At 40.1% G+C, this 20,967-nt stretch overlaps 1 long non-coding RNA gene across 3 annotated transcripts; it reads left to right on the top strand.

Annotated features, from left to right (window-relative positions):
- The first annotated feature begins 83 nt into the window (after positions 1–83).
- LOC103102874 (uncharacterized) lies at positions 84–20,348 on the top strand. 3 transcript variants are annotated; one of them, XR_008917939.1, is made up of 4 exons: positions 84–563; positions 6,183–6,443; positions 18,940–19,601; positions 19,998–20,348. It is a non-coding gene; the product is annotated as an uncharacterized LOC103102874 (long non-coding RNA). The 3 variants fall into 3 exon arrangements; XR_008917937.1 differs by lacking the exon at positions 6,183–6,443 and adding an exon at positions 18,104–18,220 and having other exon boundaries at positions 87–563; XR_008917938.1 differs by lacking the exon at positions 6,183–6,443 and having other exon boundaries at positions 91–563.
- Positions 20,349–20,967: the final 619 nt, after the last annotated feature.

The raw sequence follows: 20,967 nt of genomic DNA, 5'->3' as shown, positions 1-20,967 counted from the left end.
TGGGACAAACGGGAAAGAGAATGCTGAGGAGCAGAGTGGAGGCAGCTGGGAAGGGGCGGCAGAGATCCTGGGCCAAGTGGATGCACCATTCAGACCCGCGTGCTTTGTGATGGGGTAGATTTGTTTAGCTATGTCAGTTGTGCTACTGGAGAGATAGAAGACAGGCTGCAGAGCCATCCCCCCAGCGAACAGTCTAAGAGGTTGGTTAGACACAGCTACAGCCAACAGGACCCTCTTGAGTAAGCCGAGTGATCGGGAAAGAAGATCGTTCCAGCATGGCGGCTGCTGCCAAAAGAAGGGGCAAATCTAACCAGAGGTCAGGCCAATGAAATTGAAGAAAGACATTTAAGATAGCGGCTCCTCCCCCGAGTGGCAAAGGACTTCTGTCTGATATTTAAGCTCCAGGATCTGACTTCTTAGCCACAAAGAATGAACTGATTGAAACGTGGCTAAAACAGTAAGACGGTCTGAAGACATTTATAGACGAAAATGGCCCGCTAAGATGGGGCCACAACCCAGGAGGAGCCCGTCTGTCATTTGCTCCTAAACAAGGTCATTGCAAGGTAACCTTTTTTAAATGTTATAACCAAACTCTAACATACAATTAGGTAAGGTCAAGAACCTAAAACTATGGCCACTCCAACATAGTTGCCTTCCATTTTCTGACTGGTAGCCACAGGCTAGAATGAATAATAAGAACAGAAATGGGGAGCATTTATATGGTGCCTCCTGTGGACCAAGCACTGTGCTAAGCAGCTTACAGATATTGTACCAGATCGTGACCGCCCTGGGAGATGAACACTAGTATTATCTTCGTTTTGCATTTGAGAAAGCCGAGACCAATGGAGGTTAAGTGACTTGGCCAACGCCAAACAGCTATGAAATGTCTGAGGTCAGATCTGAACTCGGGTCTTCCTGAGCTTGGGCCCAGTGCTCTGCCCATCATGCCACCAGCTGCCTCAGAGAGAGAATAAGGGTAGGAAGAAGAATTAGACACACACACCTCATTGAATATAACAAATGTATACGTTTTATATTTGACTTTGACCTTCTATTCCATTTAGCTGCTTTGTTTTTCTTTCCCCCTCTTTCTATCTTGCTTGTCCCCCTTTTGCTGACTATGCTAATCTCCTCTAAAGAGATGGCTCAACCCAGGTCTTTCACTTCTCCTCTGGATTTGTTCATTTGATGATTAACCTGATATTCCTGGCCTTCCACCTCTGGTTTCTTGAACTCAAACCATGTTGCCAAAGATTTCTTTGTCCCACTTGAAACCGGGCCCAATGAGGGACTTCTCATTGACTCACGCAGCTGGTCTCTCCTCCGGTCAGAGGGAAGGAGGGGAAGGGGAGAGAGACAGACAGACAGAGACAGACAAAGAGACAAAGAGAGAGAGGGAGACAAAGGAGAGAGAGACAGTGACAGAGATAGAAGGGAGAGAGAGAGAATGGGGGAGGGAGAGAGACAAAGACAGAGAGACAGAGAGGGAGACAGAGAGAGAGAAGGAGAGAGGGGGGAGAGAGAGAAGGAGAGACAGAGAGACAGAGAGGGAGGGAGGGAGGGAGGGAAGGAAGGAGGGAGGGAGGGAGGGAGGGAGGGAGGGAGAAAGAAGAGAGAAAACAACTTTACTCAGGCCTCAATCTAGCCCTTCTACTATTCCCTCAGGCCTTGGAAGTAGAACTCTCAGCTCTGTAATACTGTCCCTGGGAACATTCATTCATTCATTCATTCATTCATTCATTCTTTCTTTCTTTCTTTCTTTCTTTCTTCCTTTCTTCCTTCCTTCCTTGCTTCCTTCCTTCTTTCCTTCTCCTTATCTTCTATCTAAGTATCAACTCTATGGCAAAATTGTGGCAAGGGCTAGACAATCAGGGTTAAGTGATTTGCCCAGGTTCATAAAGCTAGGAATTTCTTTTGCCTAACATTAAACCAATACATGACATTAAGTCAAGTATGCCTTTTCAATTAGCTCTCTCTCTCTCTCCTTCTCTCTCTCTCTCTCTCTGTCTCTTTGTCTGTCTGTCTGTCTCTCTCTGTCTCTCTCTTACTTTTTGCCATGAATTTATTTAATTCTTTATTATAGACATATTTCTTTTCACCGAAGCATAAAGTAAAGTGAAATATCCTTAGTTTACTTATTTTTTCAACATTTTTATCACTATGCCCCTGTGTCTTCTATGCTTTCTCATAGTAGAGAAGAGATTAAGGCCAGAGCTGAACTTCCTATTCAGGAGAGACCTTAGTATTTCAAACTCTAAAGGGAACTAGAGATACTGAGATACTCATTACACATGTACCAGGGACTTATTTCCTAATGTGCCCATCTCAGACGTCTTAGTGCAATTTCAAGCATTGAAGCTTAAAAACTCCATTAAGACTTTGTGGACGTCACTGCCTATGTAGTAAAGAGTTAGATTCCATGACGAGAAAAGGCATATATCATATGCCTATTATTTAATGACCATATTGCTCCAAAGGCACAGATAAATTTGGTGGTATAAGGTTGAGGGTTTTTTTTCCCATTGGGAATTTTAAATATAGGAAAAATATTCTGGCTTTATAAAGTCAAGGGGTTAGCTAATTCTTCTATTATAAAGATATTTTGAAAAGTATAGAAACAATTTAAACTTGTCTTACTTTCTCCAAGTCCTCAAATTCTATGATTTCATAAAATACTCTCAGTGGGAGCTGAGGGACAGAACTATCAGGCTACTAATTTATTTCTGAGCCTTTAATGTCCAATGACTGACCTTGTGACATAGATATCTAAAGCAGATTCTTCATTGTCAAGTACAGAAAACAACTATTTTGTGTTTAAACTATTCACTTGAGTAAGAATTAACCCACCAGTAAGAATCATACACCTAGTACTTATGACCTATCCATGTTTTCTTGGGAGAGTATAGAACAATCTAGGGCTCCTTTGAACCTCATAGAATCTGGGACTTTTCTCACTAAAAGTCTTTCAAGTAGTTTATTATTTTTTTAAATAATTATTTTATTTAAGTTTTAAAAGTCTCTCAAGTAATGCTGGGAAGATTCTCAAGCACTCTGGCAAATATCTGATCTATTGTCAATGGGGTAACCAAAGCAAAAGGTCTTTGTATAGCTTCAGCTTTCACCAAGTAGCAAAGGCCACTGGCATGATTGATTGCCCCCAAGAGGTTAGATCTCTGAGAATTAGGAAGAGGAAATATCTGATACTCTCAGATCTTGAGTCAAGCTTGGGAAATTGAAATCCTGTTCCTAAAGAACAGAGTCTGCCTTGCCTACCAAGCTATCATAACATTCCCCTTCAGGAGATATGGTGGTATAGTTGATAGAAAGCAATCCCAAAGTCAAGGAGAATTGAATTCAACTCCTACCTCTAACACACTGGCTGGGTGACCTTGAGCAAGCAAATCAATCTTTCCGTGCCCCTGGCAACTCTCTAAAACTGTAAATTGCAGAGAAGTTGCCAAATCTGAATTGTATGAGGGAGTTTTCTTGCTGAGAGTTCCCTAAGTCAATAAAATTAGAGGATCTGTTCCCCCACACCCCTAAAATGTTTTTCTCCATATACCCCAATTAGATTACTCCTCATCCTCCCACATAGACCCTATGCTTTGACCCTGTGCTCCATTTCTTCTGGGAAAAATCAATCTTTTGGGATGGATAGGTGGCACATTGGAGAGTGCTAGGCAATGGGGGGGGGGAGGAAAATCACCAGGCCAGGCATGTGGAGCCACTAGCCCTATTCTTAGACCTACCTGCCTTGAGCCCCACCTACCAGCAGCTCTTTACTGTCCTCTGCTCAACCTCCGGGACAGAGCCATTCTTTCCCTTCCCTTCCCTACCAATGAGCGCGCCACTGTGTGCACCCAGGCATGGGCCCTTTTGGAACTGCTTCCCAATTCTCCTCATCCTCCCCCTCAATGCCATGCTGTGCTGCCTCCTACCAAACCAATATCTTCCCTTCGAATTTGCAGATGCATTCCCAAAAGAAAATTCACTGGTTGAGTTTCAGTCTAGGTATTGAAACAGAAAATGTACAGGATTGTAGAGCAGAGAAGGAAGGGAGACCGAAAGGCCCAAGAAAAGCACAAGATCACTCTGAGCTAGCTCTGGATAGTAAAATATGTGTTCTTCCACCCCAATGGGTCTTGGGGGACTCTGAATGCTTGGTACAGTGATAAGAGGAATCCAAGGGAAACAAGAGGACCCTGTTTACTATATGCAACATGTTTGATCTTGGGCACGTTTAGCAGGCTTTCTGGACCTTGGTTTTCCCATCTATAATAAGAGAATTGGCAATTAGGTGGTACAGTTGACAGAGCTCAGGACCTGGAATCAGGAAGACCTGAGTTCAAGTCCAGATTCAGTCTTATTAGTCCTGTTTGCCTCAACCACTCCAGTATCTTTATCAAGAAAACCCCAAATGGGGTCATGAAGAGCTGGACACAACTAAAAAAAAGAAAGACAGACAGAGACAAGGAAAGAGGGAAAGAGAGGGGAAAAGAAGGGGGGAGAGAAAGAGGGAGAAACAAGGAGAGAGAGAGACGAGAGAGAGAAGAAGAAGAGAGAGAGAGAGGAAAGGGAAAGAGGGAGAGAGAGAGAGAGAGAGAGAGAGAGAGAGAGAGAGAGAGAGAGAGATGGACTAGATTACCTCTAACATCCCTTCTAGCTATAAATCTTTGATCCTGGTCTTCCTTATTTACCCACTGCTTCCTTTGGTATCCTCACCCCACAAACCCCTTAAGACAGTACCTTCAAATTCCTTCCTTACTCATATTAATAATAATTGACACTTATGTAGCATCTCCTACATGCTGCGTACCTGATAAGTTTTTTGTTGGTTTTTTTTTAAACAACTATCTCATTTTATCCTCACAACAACCCTGGAAGGTAGGTGCTATTCTATTTATAATTTATCAATTTTACAATTGAGGAAACTGAGACAGACAGAAGTTAAATAACTTGTTCCCAATTAGTACCCAACTAGTCAGTATCTGAGGCTGGATTTGAATTCAGGTCTTCCTGACTCAACACCTATCATTCTGATCACTGGGTTACCAGCAGCCTATATTGAGTGACCTCTGAGGAGGTCATTTTATATACATATGTATATATATATAATATGTATATATATATATTTATGTAAAGAATATATTTCTTTACAATAGAGTATAAAATGATGGTTAAGGGCTCAATGTTTTATTCTCCCAAGAGGATTTGCATTGGAACAAAGAAAGAAGTATTAAACCAAAGACATGAATCACAAATGACATAATTTTAGGGATCAGCCAGTAGATCTCGGAAATAATCTGTTGGTCAGAAAAACCTTGAGGTAATCCCAAAACCCCATCCCACAGGCAACCACTTACTTTTTTTTTAAGTTATACAGGCATTTCATATGTTACTGAGTAAGGGAATGGGCAACGCTGGGGTCAAAAGTCCAGGGCGGCCAGAAGGCAGGGAGGAGGAAGCCTAGATGGGTCTTCTGGGTCCGTTCCAGGCAGGATGATCCCAATTGCTGAACCTTGTGCAGGGAACACAATCATGCAGGAAAGGAAGAAGATGGGGGGGGGGGCTGGGGCCAAGCTCCAGGGGCACAGTTTAGAAAAGCAACCCAGGGTGGCCAGACACCAAGCCAAGCCAACCCAAGCTGGGGCTGGAACTGCCTTTGGGATATCGGCACAAGGGGGCTGAAGTGCAGGAGCTTGAGAAGTTCATTCAAGTATGCAGCTCTTAGGGGACAGTCTTTGGACTAAATCATTTTCACTTTTCTAATTTCTTGTACTTTGCTTCTTGTTTCTTTGACTATGTGTCCAACTTGTAGGCTATTTGCTCATGAGCAGCTACTTGCTCCTCAGTTAAAGTGATCTGATCCAAATGAGGCTGAAGTGCTGCATGTTTCTGGTTTAAGCCCTTCAGGTTTCTACTCATTGAGCTTGAATCTATTTTATATTTATAAAACTATATTGTATGTGCTTGTATTCCATGAATTTATCAATATTAATTGATATATGAATATATTACATTCAATATGTAACATTCAATATATACATTTTATATATTATAATTGACATGGTTTATAATTATATCCAGCTATCATTTTATCAGTAATCAATTATAGTAGTAGTAGTAGCAGTCTCTCGGTAACCAAGGATGACTATTGTCTTTGTGTGTTTTTGTGCACAAAGACACTTGTGCATGAAGATTTAAGTGGAAAAGTCGATGCACAGAGACAGTCCCACTCTCTCGGCTTTGGAAGCCTGGGTCCATTGGCATGAAAAATCATTACACCTGGAGACTTCCTCAGCTGCATTGGATGGCCGTGTTGTCTTTTGTGCTCCAACTCGCCCTAAGCACTCCACAGTGCCTTGCTGCGTCGCCATCTCAGCCGTTGAACCTTCTTGTTGGTTTCTTCTGCCTGTTCCGCCAAAACAGTCTTCACATGCTGGGTGAGCAAAGCCCTGGTTCACCAGGTGTCAACGACCCAATGGCTACCCTCACAAGGTTTAGTCGGCCTGTCAAAGCCGTTGCCCGGGGTATGGCTGCTGCCGCATGCTAGCAGCTCCTGGGAGCCACAAGTGAGAGCTGGGTGTCAGGTGAGGGTCAGAGGCTGGAGAGCTGCCCTTGGAGGGCACAACAAGCCCTCCATACCAGAGATATTATTAATATTATTATTATATTATATTATTATATAATCAATAATTAAACACATAATCTATTCTGTATCTATTATAATTAATACTATTTATCAAAAACCAATTGAAAAATTAATAGAAATGCATTATATTACATCAAATTGTATTACTTCAGTGTGAAATAATAATAGCGGAGGCTGTATTTTTTGATAAGAATCTTTACATGTTTAAATTAGCTCAGGATCAGAATGCATTGTCTTCAGAATTTAAAAAGGGAAAACCTGGAGACACAATTCATGAGCTAAATAACCAACAAAAACAAACAGAACTCTTAGGTTTTGGGTCAGCACCCAAATAAAATATCCTTTGTATTCTGGAGTACCCTATTTTTCCCCAGGGGCCGGGATCAATGTCCCAAAAGCCTTGTAGCTTCAGGTTTCAGAGAAGAAGCCAAATTGCCAAAGGAGGACAGGAACAAATTCCTCTCCATTTATCATGAGAAGATAATCACAGGAGTCAATGACTACCTCTGGAACACTAGATATCAGTTAGGCTGCCTGGTGTTTCACAGGAGTCAACGACTACTTCTGGAACACTAGGCATCAGTTAGGCTGCCTGGCGTTTCACAGGAGTCAACGACTACCTCTGGAACACTAGGCATCAGTTAGGCTGCCTGGCGTTTCACAGGAGTCAACGACTACCTCTGGAACACTAGGCATCAGTTAGGCTGCCTGGCTTTTCACAGGAGTCAACGACTACCTCTGGAACACTGGGCATCAGTTAGGCTGCCTAGTGTTAGTAGGCTGCCTCAGTTAGGCAGCCAGGTTCAATGGGCCATTGGTCTGTTTCCAAATAGTGATTCTCCTCCATCTGTTTCTACATCCACATTGTCTCCTATCCTGTTCTCCTCACAAGGGACTAAAGTATAAGGTCTGGCCCCTGGCCTTAGCCTACTTTAGATGGACATGGCTAGGTGAGCAGTGCCCAACGAATTGCTCCTCTGTTAACTTATAATCACTTTTTTCCTTCATAGATGAAATGTCATTTTTAAAAGCTTTGTGGTCACAGAACCTCTATCTAAGAGACACACCACAGGAAGCTAATGGATCTGCAGCAAAGGGAGAGTCTAAAAGACCCCCGTCCTTAATTAAGCCCCAGGACTTCAATGCCGGAGGTCGGTCCCATCTGGGGCAACTGATAGTCCATGGACCCATGCGGCTGAGGAGCTGGTCCTGTTTCCCACCGATACTCTTCTGGGTTCAAATATCTGCAGGATTAATTGTCTCTAGGTCTCATACCCACTCCTACTACAAACATAATTTTTTTTAACATACTCAATACAAACACAGATCTTGTTTCCAGCGGTTGCCTAAACATTGTTTTTCCTGTTCAAAGATGAATCACTATCTAGTAAGAGATTTGGTTTGAATTGTTTTCCAGTCACGATGATAGATTTGCACGAATCCATTCACGTCTAACTATAGGGTTTGGGTAGTTTTTTTTCTTTCTTTTTTATTGAGGGTGGGAAGAGAAGGAGGAAGATGAAACAAAATGAAGCTAACTGACTCACTCCAATCTGATTGAGTGGGCAGAGCTCAGGGCAGGAGCTCTTAAGGCCTAGGCCTAAGCCCAACTCTGCTGCAAATGAACTGTGGAACTTGCTAAAGGCAATTAGCTTCCATTTTCTGGTCTTCCGGTTCTCTGGATGATACAAACTGTTCCATCCAGCTCTGAAATTCTAGGTAAAACATGTAAAACCCAGTGGAATTGCTCGTTGGCTAGGGGAGGGGAGTGGGAGGAGGGCAGGGAAAGAATATGATTTGTGTAACCATGGAAAAATATTCTAAATTAAATAAATAAATGTTAAAAAAAGAAATTCTAGGTAAAATTTGTCCCTAGATCCTCACACTATATAGCAATCCATCAGCCCTAATTTATAAAGCACCTACTATGTGCCAGGCACTTTGCAAAACACGAAGGGTACAACTATAAAGAATTAAGCCATCCCACTCACCAACTGACTTGCTAGATGACCCAATTTCGTGTCCCTTTCCCCTCAAAAAGAATCTTTTGATGTTGCTCTCCTGACAAAAGACTGCAGTGTGTGAAATGCGAACGTTTTCTGTATGTTACCGAGCCGTGGCGTTGAGGGCCCCATTCACAAAGTTTCCCTGTGGGTGTCCGACAGCCCTGAAGAAGGAAATCTTACGTCGAGGATCCCCAGGAAAAAGGGTGGCAAGAATACAAGTGAAACCTTGATGGGACCAGAGAGAGCTGCCCAGGCCTCCCAGCCCAGCTAATTGCCTCAGCTGGCTGATGATTTTACAACCCCAAAAGAGGTTCTCTAATTGCAAGAATGAAAAGTGCCAAAGCGATTTTAAACCTCAGGGCAGACGGGCTCAGTGCCGCCAGGAGGGTATTTGGGGAAAGAGCTATTTTAAAAGAGAGCTCCTGTGGGCCTGAGGATACTTTTCTGTCTAGACTCCTCGAAGCACCTGTTGTTCCCTCGTCCTAGCCCAGGCCCCAGCCCAGCCCACCCCCGCCCTGGTCCAGTTTGGCCGAGGCAACTCTGAGCTGCCCGAGTATTCCCGAGTGAACATGTGGCGGGCATATGGCAGGAAAGGAGGGGGAGGTGGTGATGGGGCACCACAAGGAAGACCTGGTGTCCTCCAGTTTTCATTCTCTAACTTTGACTCAGCTTTCCAGTCCTCACAACTTGCCTAAGAGCCAGAGGAAAGGAGCGATGGAGCAATAAGCAAGCCACCCTGGGGTGCAAAGAGCAAATACTTCAAGCAACTCACATTGGGCAGTCGACAGAACTCCAGGGTGCAGGACCTGGAGTCAGGACGACCTGAAATCAAGCCTGGCCTCAGACATTTATTAGCTGTGTGATGCTGGGCAAGTGATTTAACCCTGTTTGCCTCAGTTTCCTCATCTGTAAAATGAGCTGGAGAAAGAAGTAGCAAACCACTGTAGTATCTCTACCAAGAAAACCCCAAATGGGATCATGAAGAAACAGATGCGACTGAACAACAAATTACTTTTTTTGACTCCTGGAAGCAATTACTCTCCATATAATCTAATGATATTTTATTTGGCCACCATATCATGCTGTTGATTCACACTGAGATTTGTAAAAATTAAAATTAATATACAATAATTTAAAATATTGTATTTTAAGAGATTTAATAATGATCATGAGAAGTAACAAAATATAAAGGTCACAAAATAAAACCATGTGCCCATGGCTAATCTACTTGTTCAAAACCCCAGATTAGCACCACAGTCACAACCCAGGAAGCAAAGAGGCTGAGACCAGGAACCCCACTCAATCTATCTCTCTATCCACGTCACCACATAACTACAGGAAGTCAGTGGGCTCCTGGGAAATGCAGTTTCTAGGGTAACAGATTTACAATTATACAGATTTCAGTCTCCTAAAACCTTAATTTTTTTAAAACCCTTACCTTCCATCTTAGAATCAATACTGTGTGTCGGTTCCAAGACAGAAGAATAGTAAAGGTTAGGCAATGAGGGGTAAGTAACTTGCCCAAAGTCACACAACTAGGAAGTGTTTGAGGTCAGATTTGAACTCAGGACATCCTGTCTCTAGACCTGGCTCTCAGTCCACTAAAAACTCAGCTGCCCCCTCAAAATATTTTTCAAAGAAACTACTATCTAACCATTTCATTTTCTATCTGGTATTAGGGAAGTTGATGTCTTAAAATGTTGAGTCTAATCTTTTTAGATTTCACCCAGTTTTCTAAAGTGTCAAGATTGTTTCAGATCCCAATGATGTCATTTGCTGTTTTAGTCATCCCTACCTAATTTGTGTCATCTGAAAATTTTATAAGGAAGCCATCTAATGCCCAAATCCAAGTCAATGATAAAAAATTTTAAACAGCACAGATTCCTTTAGAATATACCTTTCAAAGAACTGTGGGAGTAGAAACACAGAAGAAAAACAACTGCTCAATCACCAGGGGTGATGGGGATATGATTAGGGATGTAGACTCTAAAAGATCACCCTAGTGCAAACATCAATAATATGGAAATAGGTCTTGATCAATGACACATGTCAGCTACAGAGGAGGGTGGGAGGGGGGGAGAGAGAAAGAAAGTGAATCATGTAAACATGGAAAAAATATTCTAAATTAATTAATTAAATAAAAACATGGAACCAATAATGACTATTCTGAGAGATCAGAAGGTTGGAAATATTCTTAAAAGAAAAAAAATGTTCAGAAGGGGAATAAATGAGGTGGGTGGGGGAGGGAATAATGCATTTTATTTGGGATATGCTGAATTTGACATGCCTACAGAATTCAAGTTTGAAATATTTAATAGGTAATTGACAACACTGTCCTGGTGCTCGAGAGAGACAGGGCTTAATATAGAGATATGGGAATCCTCTATATAGAGATGGTCATGGAACTGTTGGGAGCTGGTGAAATCATCAAATGAAAGAATGTAAAGAGAAGAAGGCTCAGGACAGGGTTTGGATTATATCTCCTATGCTGTGTCAGAACATCAGTTGGTGAATGGCTAAACAAATTGTGGTATATGATTGTTATAATTAAAATTAATCTTGGAAACATATTAGATTTATAAGTAATAAGAAAGAAAGAAAGAAAGAAAGAAAGAAAGAAAGAAAGAAAGAAAGAAAGAAAGAAAGAAAGAAAGAAAGAAAGAAAGAAAGAAAGAAAGAAAGAAAGAAAGAAAGAAAGAAAGAAAGAAAGAAAGAAAGAAAGAAGAAAGAAAGGAGGGAGGGAGGGAGGGAGGGAGGGAGGGAGGGAGGGAGGGAGGGAGGGAGGAAGGAAGGAAGGAAGGAAGGAAGGAAGGAAGGAAGGAAGGAAGGAAGGAAGGAAGGAAGGAAGGAAGGAAGGAAGGAAGGAAGGAAGGAAGGAAGGAAGGAAGGAAGGAAGATAAACTGGAGAACACTAAGAAGGATCAATCAAGACAGGTAGGAGAACCAAGAAAAGAACTACATCAGAAAAACCCAGGAAAGACAATATTCAGGAAGACAGAGCAGTCAACAGGGCCAAATGATGCAGACAAGTCAAAAATATGTCTCGGGAAATGGCATCCAGTTTTGAACATTACAAAAGCATTTGTTTCTTTGAATTGAACAGTTGAGTGAAGAATTTTGAAATTTAGAAGTCAAATAAATAGACATAAGAATAGTTGTATTTTTTTTCAAGGAGTTTGGTTGTGAAAGGGAAGAGATATACAGGATAATACCTTAAGAGACATGTTGAGGCCAAGTGACGGTCTTAGGTTTTTTGTTTTTGTTTTTAAAATAGAGATAGGATTCTAGGATGCAGAGGAGATAGTTAATAAAAGTTAAAGATAAGAGAAAATGAGGGGTGATGAGGTGACTCAGAGATTGAGAACCAGGCCTAGAGAAGGGAGATCCTGGGTTAAAATCTGGCTTCAGACACTTCCTAGCAGTGTGACCCTGGGCAAGTCACTTAACCCCAACTGCCTATCCCTTACCACTCTTCCATATTGGAATCAATTGATTCTAAGACAGAATGGAAAGTATTTTTAAAAAATAAGAAATTATTATATGGGGATAATCTATTGGAAGAAAAGTGGAAAGAATTGGTATTACTACTAGGTCTGTATCCCAAAGAGATTTTTAAAAAGAAAGGAAAAGAACCTATAATGTACAAAAATATCAATAGTAACTTTTTGGTGGTGAAGAATTGGAAATGGTGAGGTTGTCCATCATTCGGGGAATGGCTGAACAAGTTGTGGCATATGATTGTGATGGAATACTATTATACTATAAGAAAAGACAGGCAGGATGCTCTCAGATTTTTATATAAACTGATGCAAAGTGAAGTGAGCAGAACCAGAAGAACACTGTACACAGTAACAGCAATATTATACAATGATCAAATGTGAATGACTTAGCTATTCTCAGCAATACAATGATCTAAGACAATTCTTGAGGATTTATGATGAAAATTGTTGTCCAGCTCCAGAGAAAGAACTGATGAAGTCTGAATGCAGATCAAAGCATACCTTGTTTTCTACTTTCTTTATTTTTCTTGGGGGCTTTTTTGTTCATGTTTTCTTTCACATAACTAATATGGAAATAAAAGGAGAAGATTGGAAGAAATGTGATTAAGGATACATTGACAAGAAAGAAAATCTCCCCATTAAAGACCAATAAAAAAGTAAATAGCAATTATTTTAAGGGATTTTAAGATGAAGTTATCATTAAAAATAAGTTAAGAGGTCATTAGCTGCTTAACCTTTAGCAGAGATTCAATAGATGTCTGCATAAATGAAATACTCTGTCACTGCTATGTCATACCACTATGTCCAGTTGTTGATCTATTTCCTGAATTCTTTATCTATTCCTTCTTTTTGTCCAGGTATTCTATGTTATACTCTAACAAAAAAATCATTTGTCCTCCTCACTAATCTTCACTCAAATATTCTCCACTATGATCTCACTTTAGGTTCCTGAATGTTATCATATGATAACTTCCCCAGGTGAGGCTTCAGGGTCTTGCTGCTAAGATTAAAAATGGCTGTGTTGCATTTATTTTTAAGGGGGAAAAGAAAAAAAATGAACTTACCTTTCACAGCTATGAAATGTAAATTCAAGACAAGCTAATAAGAGCTAACAGAGATAGTAACAAAAGTAAAGGAAAAGTCAAGAAGATTTAAGAAGATTGAGTATATTCTTCACAACCTCGTGGTCACCACATGTAATTGAGGAGTTTTTATAAGGGGTTGGACTGGATTATTTAAGAATAGGGTCACTAGGAATTTAATTAATTCCAAAGAGATTTGTTTGAATAATTTATTTATAAAATATAGAAAAAATGAAAGTAAAAAAAAATCAGAGAGAGAAAATATGATAAGATATTGAACCTACACTAAGTATTTTGCTCCAGCCCCAGGCTCAACCCAGGAAGGGCTAATTAGTCCTTAGCTGGAGGGGCCTTAGCCTTAAGCCAAGGACCTGGGGATGCAGGGAGCCTATCTCAAAAGGGTAGGTCTCTCCTGAGGCTAGTCCCTTCAGAAAGTCCAGGAAAAGAGGCAGCCTTTTTCACTCACCCTACATGGTAGTTTAAATTCAAGAGCAGTTCAATGTCTCAAGCTGGAGCTCCTCCAAAATCAAGTTGAATATGAACAACTGAAGAGAGCTTCACAGGAAGTTCTTGGCATTTTTAAAGATCATTCCTTTTTGTCACTTCCTGTGACTTTCCTCCACTGTACCAATTACAGCTAAAGCCTTGCATAGGACTGCCCAGGGGGGCATCTGATTCATCACTCATTATTGCACACATGGGTCATAGACTTCCCCCACTCAAGTGTGAGTGGGGTGTATATGCTTTTGGTGATTAAATCTAAAAATGGGCAGGGGAGAGTTAATTTAATCTTCACAGGCAGGGGAGAGTTAATTTAATCTTCACAATCAGGGGAGAGTTAATTTTATTTTCACAATCAGAGGAGTGTTAATTTAATCTTCACAGTAAGCATATCTTTTTAATTTCTAATGCTATTCCACCACCTGCTTCTTATAAATAAGATATAACTTCCAAAGATACATTCTAGTCAAAGATCTCATCTATCAAGTCTTAATGGTATCTAGAAAGTCAAATTTTCATTCTTGAGTTAAAAGTTTTACTTTATATTTCTTATTGCCAAATCTTTGTGTATTTGTAAATAGGTACATGTGTTTTATTACTACCACTTTTCTTTTATTTTTTTCCTATGAGGCCCCCCAACATTAGCTATGTTTCTCAAGAGCTAATTCATCTACCCACACATTATAACTTCTCTCTATGGTACATAGATGGGTATATATGTATGCACACAAACATGTATCTCTTTATAAACATATGTGTATATAGAAAGTAATATACATATATATGCATATGTATGTGTGTGTGAGAGAGAGAAAGAATGGCCTTCTATCTCCCTTTTTAGCTTAAATTTCCTTTGATAAGATTTGCAAGATACTGACCTTTGTTAAATGCACTCCATCCCTGGCCAGGATTCTGTCATTCCTATATTTAAAACTATTTTTTTAGAGATCCAATGCCTATTTTCAGACACCACCTTCTTAGCCAGTTGTTCATTCTTCAAATGAAATTTTTCTCTTCTATATCCCTTGCCTTCAGTAGGCAAGAGTGAGGAAAACAGCCTATGCCCTTATGGTCTCCACTTTCTTATCCAAGACTTTTGTTGTCTTTGGCAATAGTTTTTAAAGTCTTTCTGGCAGCATCATTTGGGCACACATGAATAATCAGAAGCAAGCAGTAGTCATCTGTTTTGATAAATTGGGGGAGGGGGGTTGTTATGTCCTAAATACATATTCCAGGAAGATAATCACCCTTTCCATTTTAGGTGGCAAGTCAAAAAATAGCCTCCTCAGTTCCCTTCAGCCAAGAGTCATCAGCCACCAGTATTCTTCTTCTCCCTCTAGCTCTTACTGGATGATCTCCCACCTGATAACACCTGTTCATCTACATTACCATTCCTTGTAGGACAAGCAGCTGCTTTCTCCTCAAAGCATTCAGTTCCCTCCTCTTCAGAAACATTTGTTTCTTGGCTTCCAGTGTGCAAAGAGTTTTTTCTGCCCTCTCTTCTTTATGTATCTTTCTTTTACCTCCAACCTCCTGACACAGATCAGGATTCTTCTCTCACTCTACAGATACTTTTCCTCCTTGATATTCCCAATGAAGGCTTCGTTCTGGAGCATTTTGTTTTTAGAAATACTTCAAACCTTCAGACTTGGTGAGATCCTCCTGGTCTCTCTTCACTTTCTCTCCTTAGCACACATGCACCTGGGACATAAGTAGCAAGCCTTCTGGTTTTATGAATGAGGAAACCAAGGCTAGCAAATGGTTTTGCCCAAGCTGACACAGCTGCTTGGAAAACAAAAATCTGAAACCCAGATTTCCTAAATCCCAGCCACAGGATTCAGTCCACTACATCAAATAGCCAATAGAGTCCCAATATATTGGAGTTTTATGCAACAGAAAAGGTAAGAGGTGCACAGTCAATAGGAAAAGTACTGACTAAGAGGTACTTTCCAAGAATTTCATCAAAAAATAGAAGAGAAGTAGGTGGTATTTGTTAACTGAGCATGGTACAGTGGAAAGATCAAGGGAGTTAGAGATCAGAAAGCCAGGGTTCAAGTATGGCCTTTTGACATCCACCAAAAGTGTAATCCTGGGCAAGTCCTTTGGCATTTCCAGGTCTCTTGTTTTCTCATTTATAAAATAAAGAAGCTATAATTGAGGTGCTGTGAAACTCAAAGGAGATAATGCAAACCTTAGCCCTTAATAAATACCATTAATAATAATAATAATAATGGAATTATGGTGACTGTAAGATAATAATAGTAGTAGTAGTAGTAGTAGTAGTAGTAGTAGTAGTAGTAGTAGTAGTAGTAGTAGTAGTAGTAGTAGTAGTAATGATAATAATAATTAAGTCATAACCCAGATTAGAGGTATGGTGACTGTAAGGGAAAAATAATTTAATGATTATTATATGCTCATAATAATCATTATATTATTAATAATATTATAAAATTTAATTGTTATTTAAATAATAAATGACATTATAATATTCTAGAAGGGGAGGGATCATTATTATTACTTTACAATCATCACACCTTCATTCTGGTGATGACTTCACTCCTTGAGCCTTGTACTGCACTCCTGCAAAAGCAATGTTTATAGAATAATGCAAGGGTGTGATGGTAAAATGTTTAATTACCAGGCTCTGGAGGAAAAACATATATACAACACACATTTTTAAGTTTAATCTGAAATTTTTCCTGAATCTAGAAATCAACAAAACAATAAAGCAAGGTCTGATCTGGAGCTTATACTGATTTCTAAGGTGTGAATGCTCACACTGAAAATTTAACAATAGGCTCTACCAAGCATTTTAGCGCTGGCTCCATTGCACCCTAGCTGTGAGCCCTAAGGTCCCCTCCAATTTCAGATCTTTGACAATTCCCAAGGCTTAGAACCAAAGCATATGATCAAACATTTATTAAGCATCTACTCTGTGCAAAGTACTATGTTGGGCAGAGGGGATACAAAAATGCAAAAATAATAATCCCTGCCTTTAGGCAGGTCACAACATAATTGACTAGATCCCAGCCAAAGGAAATAGGGGAAGTCAAACTTTATGTAAGAATAAAGCCAGCCTTCACAACTAGCTGGAGAATTATTTCAGGAAAACAAGCAGGACTGGGGAGTGGATACAACAGGATTTCCAAGGGGGTAGAGCCTCTGGAAGGTCTGAAACTTGAAGGGATTGGGAAGAGTACTGGACTTGGAGTCAGGAAGACCTGAGTTCAAGTCCCTCAGAAGACATAGTTACATGACCCTGGGCAAGCCATGTAAAATGGGAATAACTGTATCTACTTCACACACAGCTGTTGTGGGAATCAATGAAATAATACATTTAGAGTGCTTTGCAAATCTTAAAATGTTACATAGATGCTAACTTTCATGAAGGCAGGAGAGAAATAACAAAGGAACTCCAGTGGTGTATCCTGTAGCAGGATAGTAGGTGCTACAGCTACTCCTAGATAGATTACATCTTCATGAGGTTTCAGGAGGATCAAATCTGGCATCAGATACTTCCTAGCTCTGTGACCCTGGGCAAGTCACTTAATCCCAGTTACCTAGCCCTTACCTCTCTTCTGCCTTGGAACTGATATTAATTCTAAGACATAAAGTTATGGGTTTAAAAAATATTTCATGAGATCAATGATTTTGTCTTAATCTAAACTGTCTCTTTCTCTTTCACTGTCTAGCACAGGGTTCTATATACAGTAGGCATCTAATAAATGTTTATTAATTTAAATTCTAGGGACACATTTCCACAAACCTAGAAGCCCTGATCCAGAAATAAGTTGGGGGGAAAGAGGTTCTAGACAGGCTGAGAAATTTTTCAGCTCTTGCTTAATGCAGAAGTCTGAATATTGGAGAGTTAAAGTGCTATAAAGAAAAGGACACAAAATCTAGAGTCAGTCTTTTTATTCCAATGCCAGCTATGTTACTTCTGAGCAGTAGGACAAGCCATTTAATCTCTCACGGTTTTAGTTTCCTCATTTATAAAATGATGGGTCTAGACTAGATGATCTCCAAGATCCCTTCCAGTGCGAAATCTGTGATTTTATGACTAGAATCTCTTTGTAAAGAATATTGAGGAGAGGGTTCATTAAAAAGGGGGAAACCAGAAAAGTTCAGGCCTGGTTTCCATTAAGTTATGGAGTCATCATGTAACTTGACCTTTAGTTTGTGATTCAATCCCTAGAAGCTTCCTTGTAGCAGACCCTGTGATTTTCTTGGTCCTGGACTTCCTTTCTATAAGCAGGGTGCTAGTTTCAACCTGTCTATAACTTACAGTCTTAGAGAGTTACCAGAGCTTCAAAACTGTGTGTTGTTAAGTCCTAGACAAATGGGAACTTCTGTCTTCTACAGGAAACTAGGAGAAAGAACTAAAGGCAAAAAATTAGGGTGAGAAGCGGACATGAACCAAGAGCTGGCCCAAGTCAAAAAGGAACACCTTCTCCCTTCAGGACCAACATACAACAGTAGGTTGTTTTGTGGTTTTGTTTTGTTTTGTTTTTTAACCAAGGATCAATTAGTAAATATTTTCTTCTCTACTTTCCAGTTGCAGTGTCTTTTTATCATATATCCCAAATTTTTATTTGGGATGATTATATTCTATATCCCAATTATATCATATTTGGGGGATGTATTATGTCATATATTCCAAATTTATCCTATATCCCAAATAATGGTGTACCTATAATCTACCTCTAATGAAATGTAAATTCCTTGAAGAAAGAACCTATACTTTTGTTTATATATATTGTGGGATTTAAAGTGTTGTGGCTGGGAGAATTGCATCCCCAGTGTGCCCCAAGAGTCCCTCTGCCTTACTTCCTGACATGGGATTGGTCTTGAATGGACCAATCTTGTGCTAGGGAGGGGCCATGCCCCCCCTTCCAGGCACAGGATTGGTCTACATAAGGACCAATCTCATGGGGGAGGTAAAGGGGGGGATTTTGAATCTAACTAGATTAAAAGTTTAGCTGAGTTAGTTAATTTCAGCCAGGGGAAACTCTGGTTTTTCTTCTTTCATTAAAGTTAATCACATAAAATATATTTATGTATATATGTATACATGTAAATATATTTATGTGTGTGTATATATATATATATCATATATATTTTATTTATGCCTGGGTCCTTGCACAATGCCCTCTTGAATGTTTGTCAATTGATTGAAATTCTCTTTGTGTCTTAACCAGCCCTGAACACACAATCCTATCACTGGAGCAGTCTTTTCAAGGGGTGAGGACCCAGGAAGAGAAATGGGACTTCACAAATGTCATAGATGGAAAACACAGAAGCCAAGTTGGGATTTGAATTGAGACTTTCGACTATACCACTGCCACTTTTTTTTCCTTTGGTTGTGCACTAGTATATATCATGTGACTCTTGGGTACATTATTTTTCCCATTTGCAAAATAGAAATGATAATCTGGACCTACTCTTGGGCAAACTAATTACGATCAAGCAATCTGAATAACAATATCCATGGAAATGTTTACTGTTGATTTATTATACTGCTAATAATTTATTGTGGCAATTATTAAAATATAGATTGATATTAACATTTAGTGTACCATCTAAGCCACCCAAGTGATTATCATAGATTAATTATTTGAGCAATAACAGCGATTCATCTTCGTCATTATCATCATACTTAAATGATAATGATTTCTAATGCATAATCATCTGTATTCTCCAAATAATAAGAGTATCACTAGCCTATTATGGTGAAGATAATAACTAATAATGGAATCATAATTATTCCTAATTGTGGCTCATTATTGGTATCAGGATCTCCCACTCACCCCAAGTCATCAAAACGTAGGCTAAAGAAAACCTTCTGGAAGTAGATGGAGAGGTAAATGGCCTGCAATCAACCATTCCATAAAACTAGCATCCTCTGCATTTGATTTTATGTCTCTGAATAAAGTCAAATTTGCCCTTTGGGGGTGATTCAGAACCCACTTGTCCAGCCTCTGTCAATCACCCCTCGCTGCTGTTTGCAGCCGAGGATTCCGATGTTCATTTCAGTTGTCAGAGAATTTTCTTCATGGAAAAGAAGCACATTAAAAAACCAAATTACAGTATTTACATATTTTGTGCTTCTACCAACCATGTTCCCATAGCAACAAGATCCATTTGCTCCCTACCTTATCCTGAGTTATTTTCCTTCGTGAACCATGTTTTATCAGTGAAACAAACATTTTGCCCTCCTAAGTGACTATTTTGCTGTTTGTTATTTCTTTTCCACCAGATTCATTCCTGTGGCATCTTCTCTGTTAACTGCTTTGCCCCTGTAAGGGAGGGTCACGGCTGGACTTCTCCTAGGCTGGAGCCAAGAGCCCTCTGGATTTATCAGTTTGTTCCTGTGCTTCTCCCCTTCCCTCTCATTTGCATGGGAGAGCAAGAGTTTTGCGACTGAAAAAAGGGAGGTGAAAGTGGACTCAAACCCTGAGAACTCTGGGCTGTTTGCTGGAAGGCAACCCTCAAAGCAGAGTAATTGGAAATTGGAAATCTAGCAAACGATTGTTTGTACTTTCTCACTCTAAGTCAGACAAGGACTCCTGACAGAGGCTCATTTTAATGAATAAAAAATAAAATTGGCTCTTCTTGGTGTTCCAAAGAACTTAGCCCCTGGCATGGAGAATCTACTTTTTAGAGAGGAAGCATCCCTTCACACCAAGGCTTGGAATCTCATTTGCTGATTTGTTGTGTTAGGATGTTGGCTTTCCTTAAATCAATGGTAGTAAAACAGCTCCTCTGCTTTCACCAGCAGAGCCTACACCCCCTGGGAAGACTACGTCCATTCCTCTGTGGGAGACTCCAGCTGGGGCCTCAGGCTTCAGAGGTCTCCACAATCAAGGACCACTGGAGCAGTATTGAGCTGTGGTCATGGGAGACCAGCAGGGAGCAATGAGCAAATGTCCAGCTGAGACCACAGACAGAGATTGCACATCATTAAAGATCAGTGGGAAGCAAAGCTGGTATGATGGCTTCAGCTGAAGACAGTAGCCCTGGCATGAATCTTCACCATGTTTGTTTGTTTCCCATTGGTATGTACCTCCTCTCATGTTTATTTATATATAAATATAAGACAAAATTCTGCATTTAAATTTTTTTCATTAAAAAACAGGATATCAAACTGTGGATAGCACAGGACATGCTGGGCTTGGAGTCAGGAAGACCTGAATTTAAATCCAGCCTCAGATAATTGCTAGATGTGT

This window comes from Monodelphis domestica, chromosome 3 (genome assembly GCF_027887165.1).
Source record: "Monodelphis domestica isolate mMonDom1 chromosome 3, mMonDom1.pri, whole genome shotgun sequence".
Taxonomy (NCBI): domain Eukaryota; kingdom Metazoa; phylum Chordata; class Mammalia; order Didelphimorphia; family Didelphidae; genus Monodelphis; species Monodelphis domestica.
The sequence above is the reverse complement of the archived record's forward strand: the minus strand, read 5'-3'. Positions and strand labels throughout refer to the sequence as shown.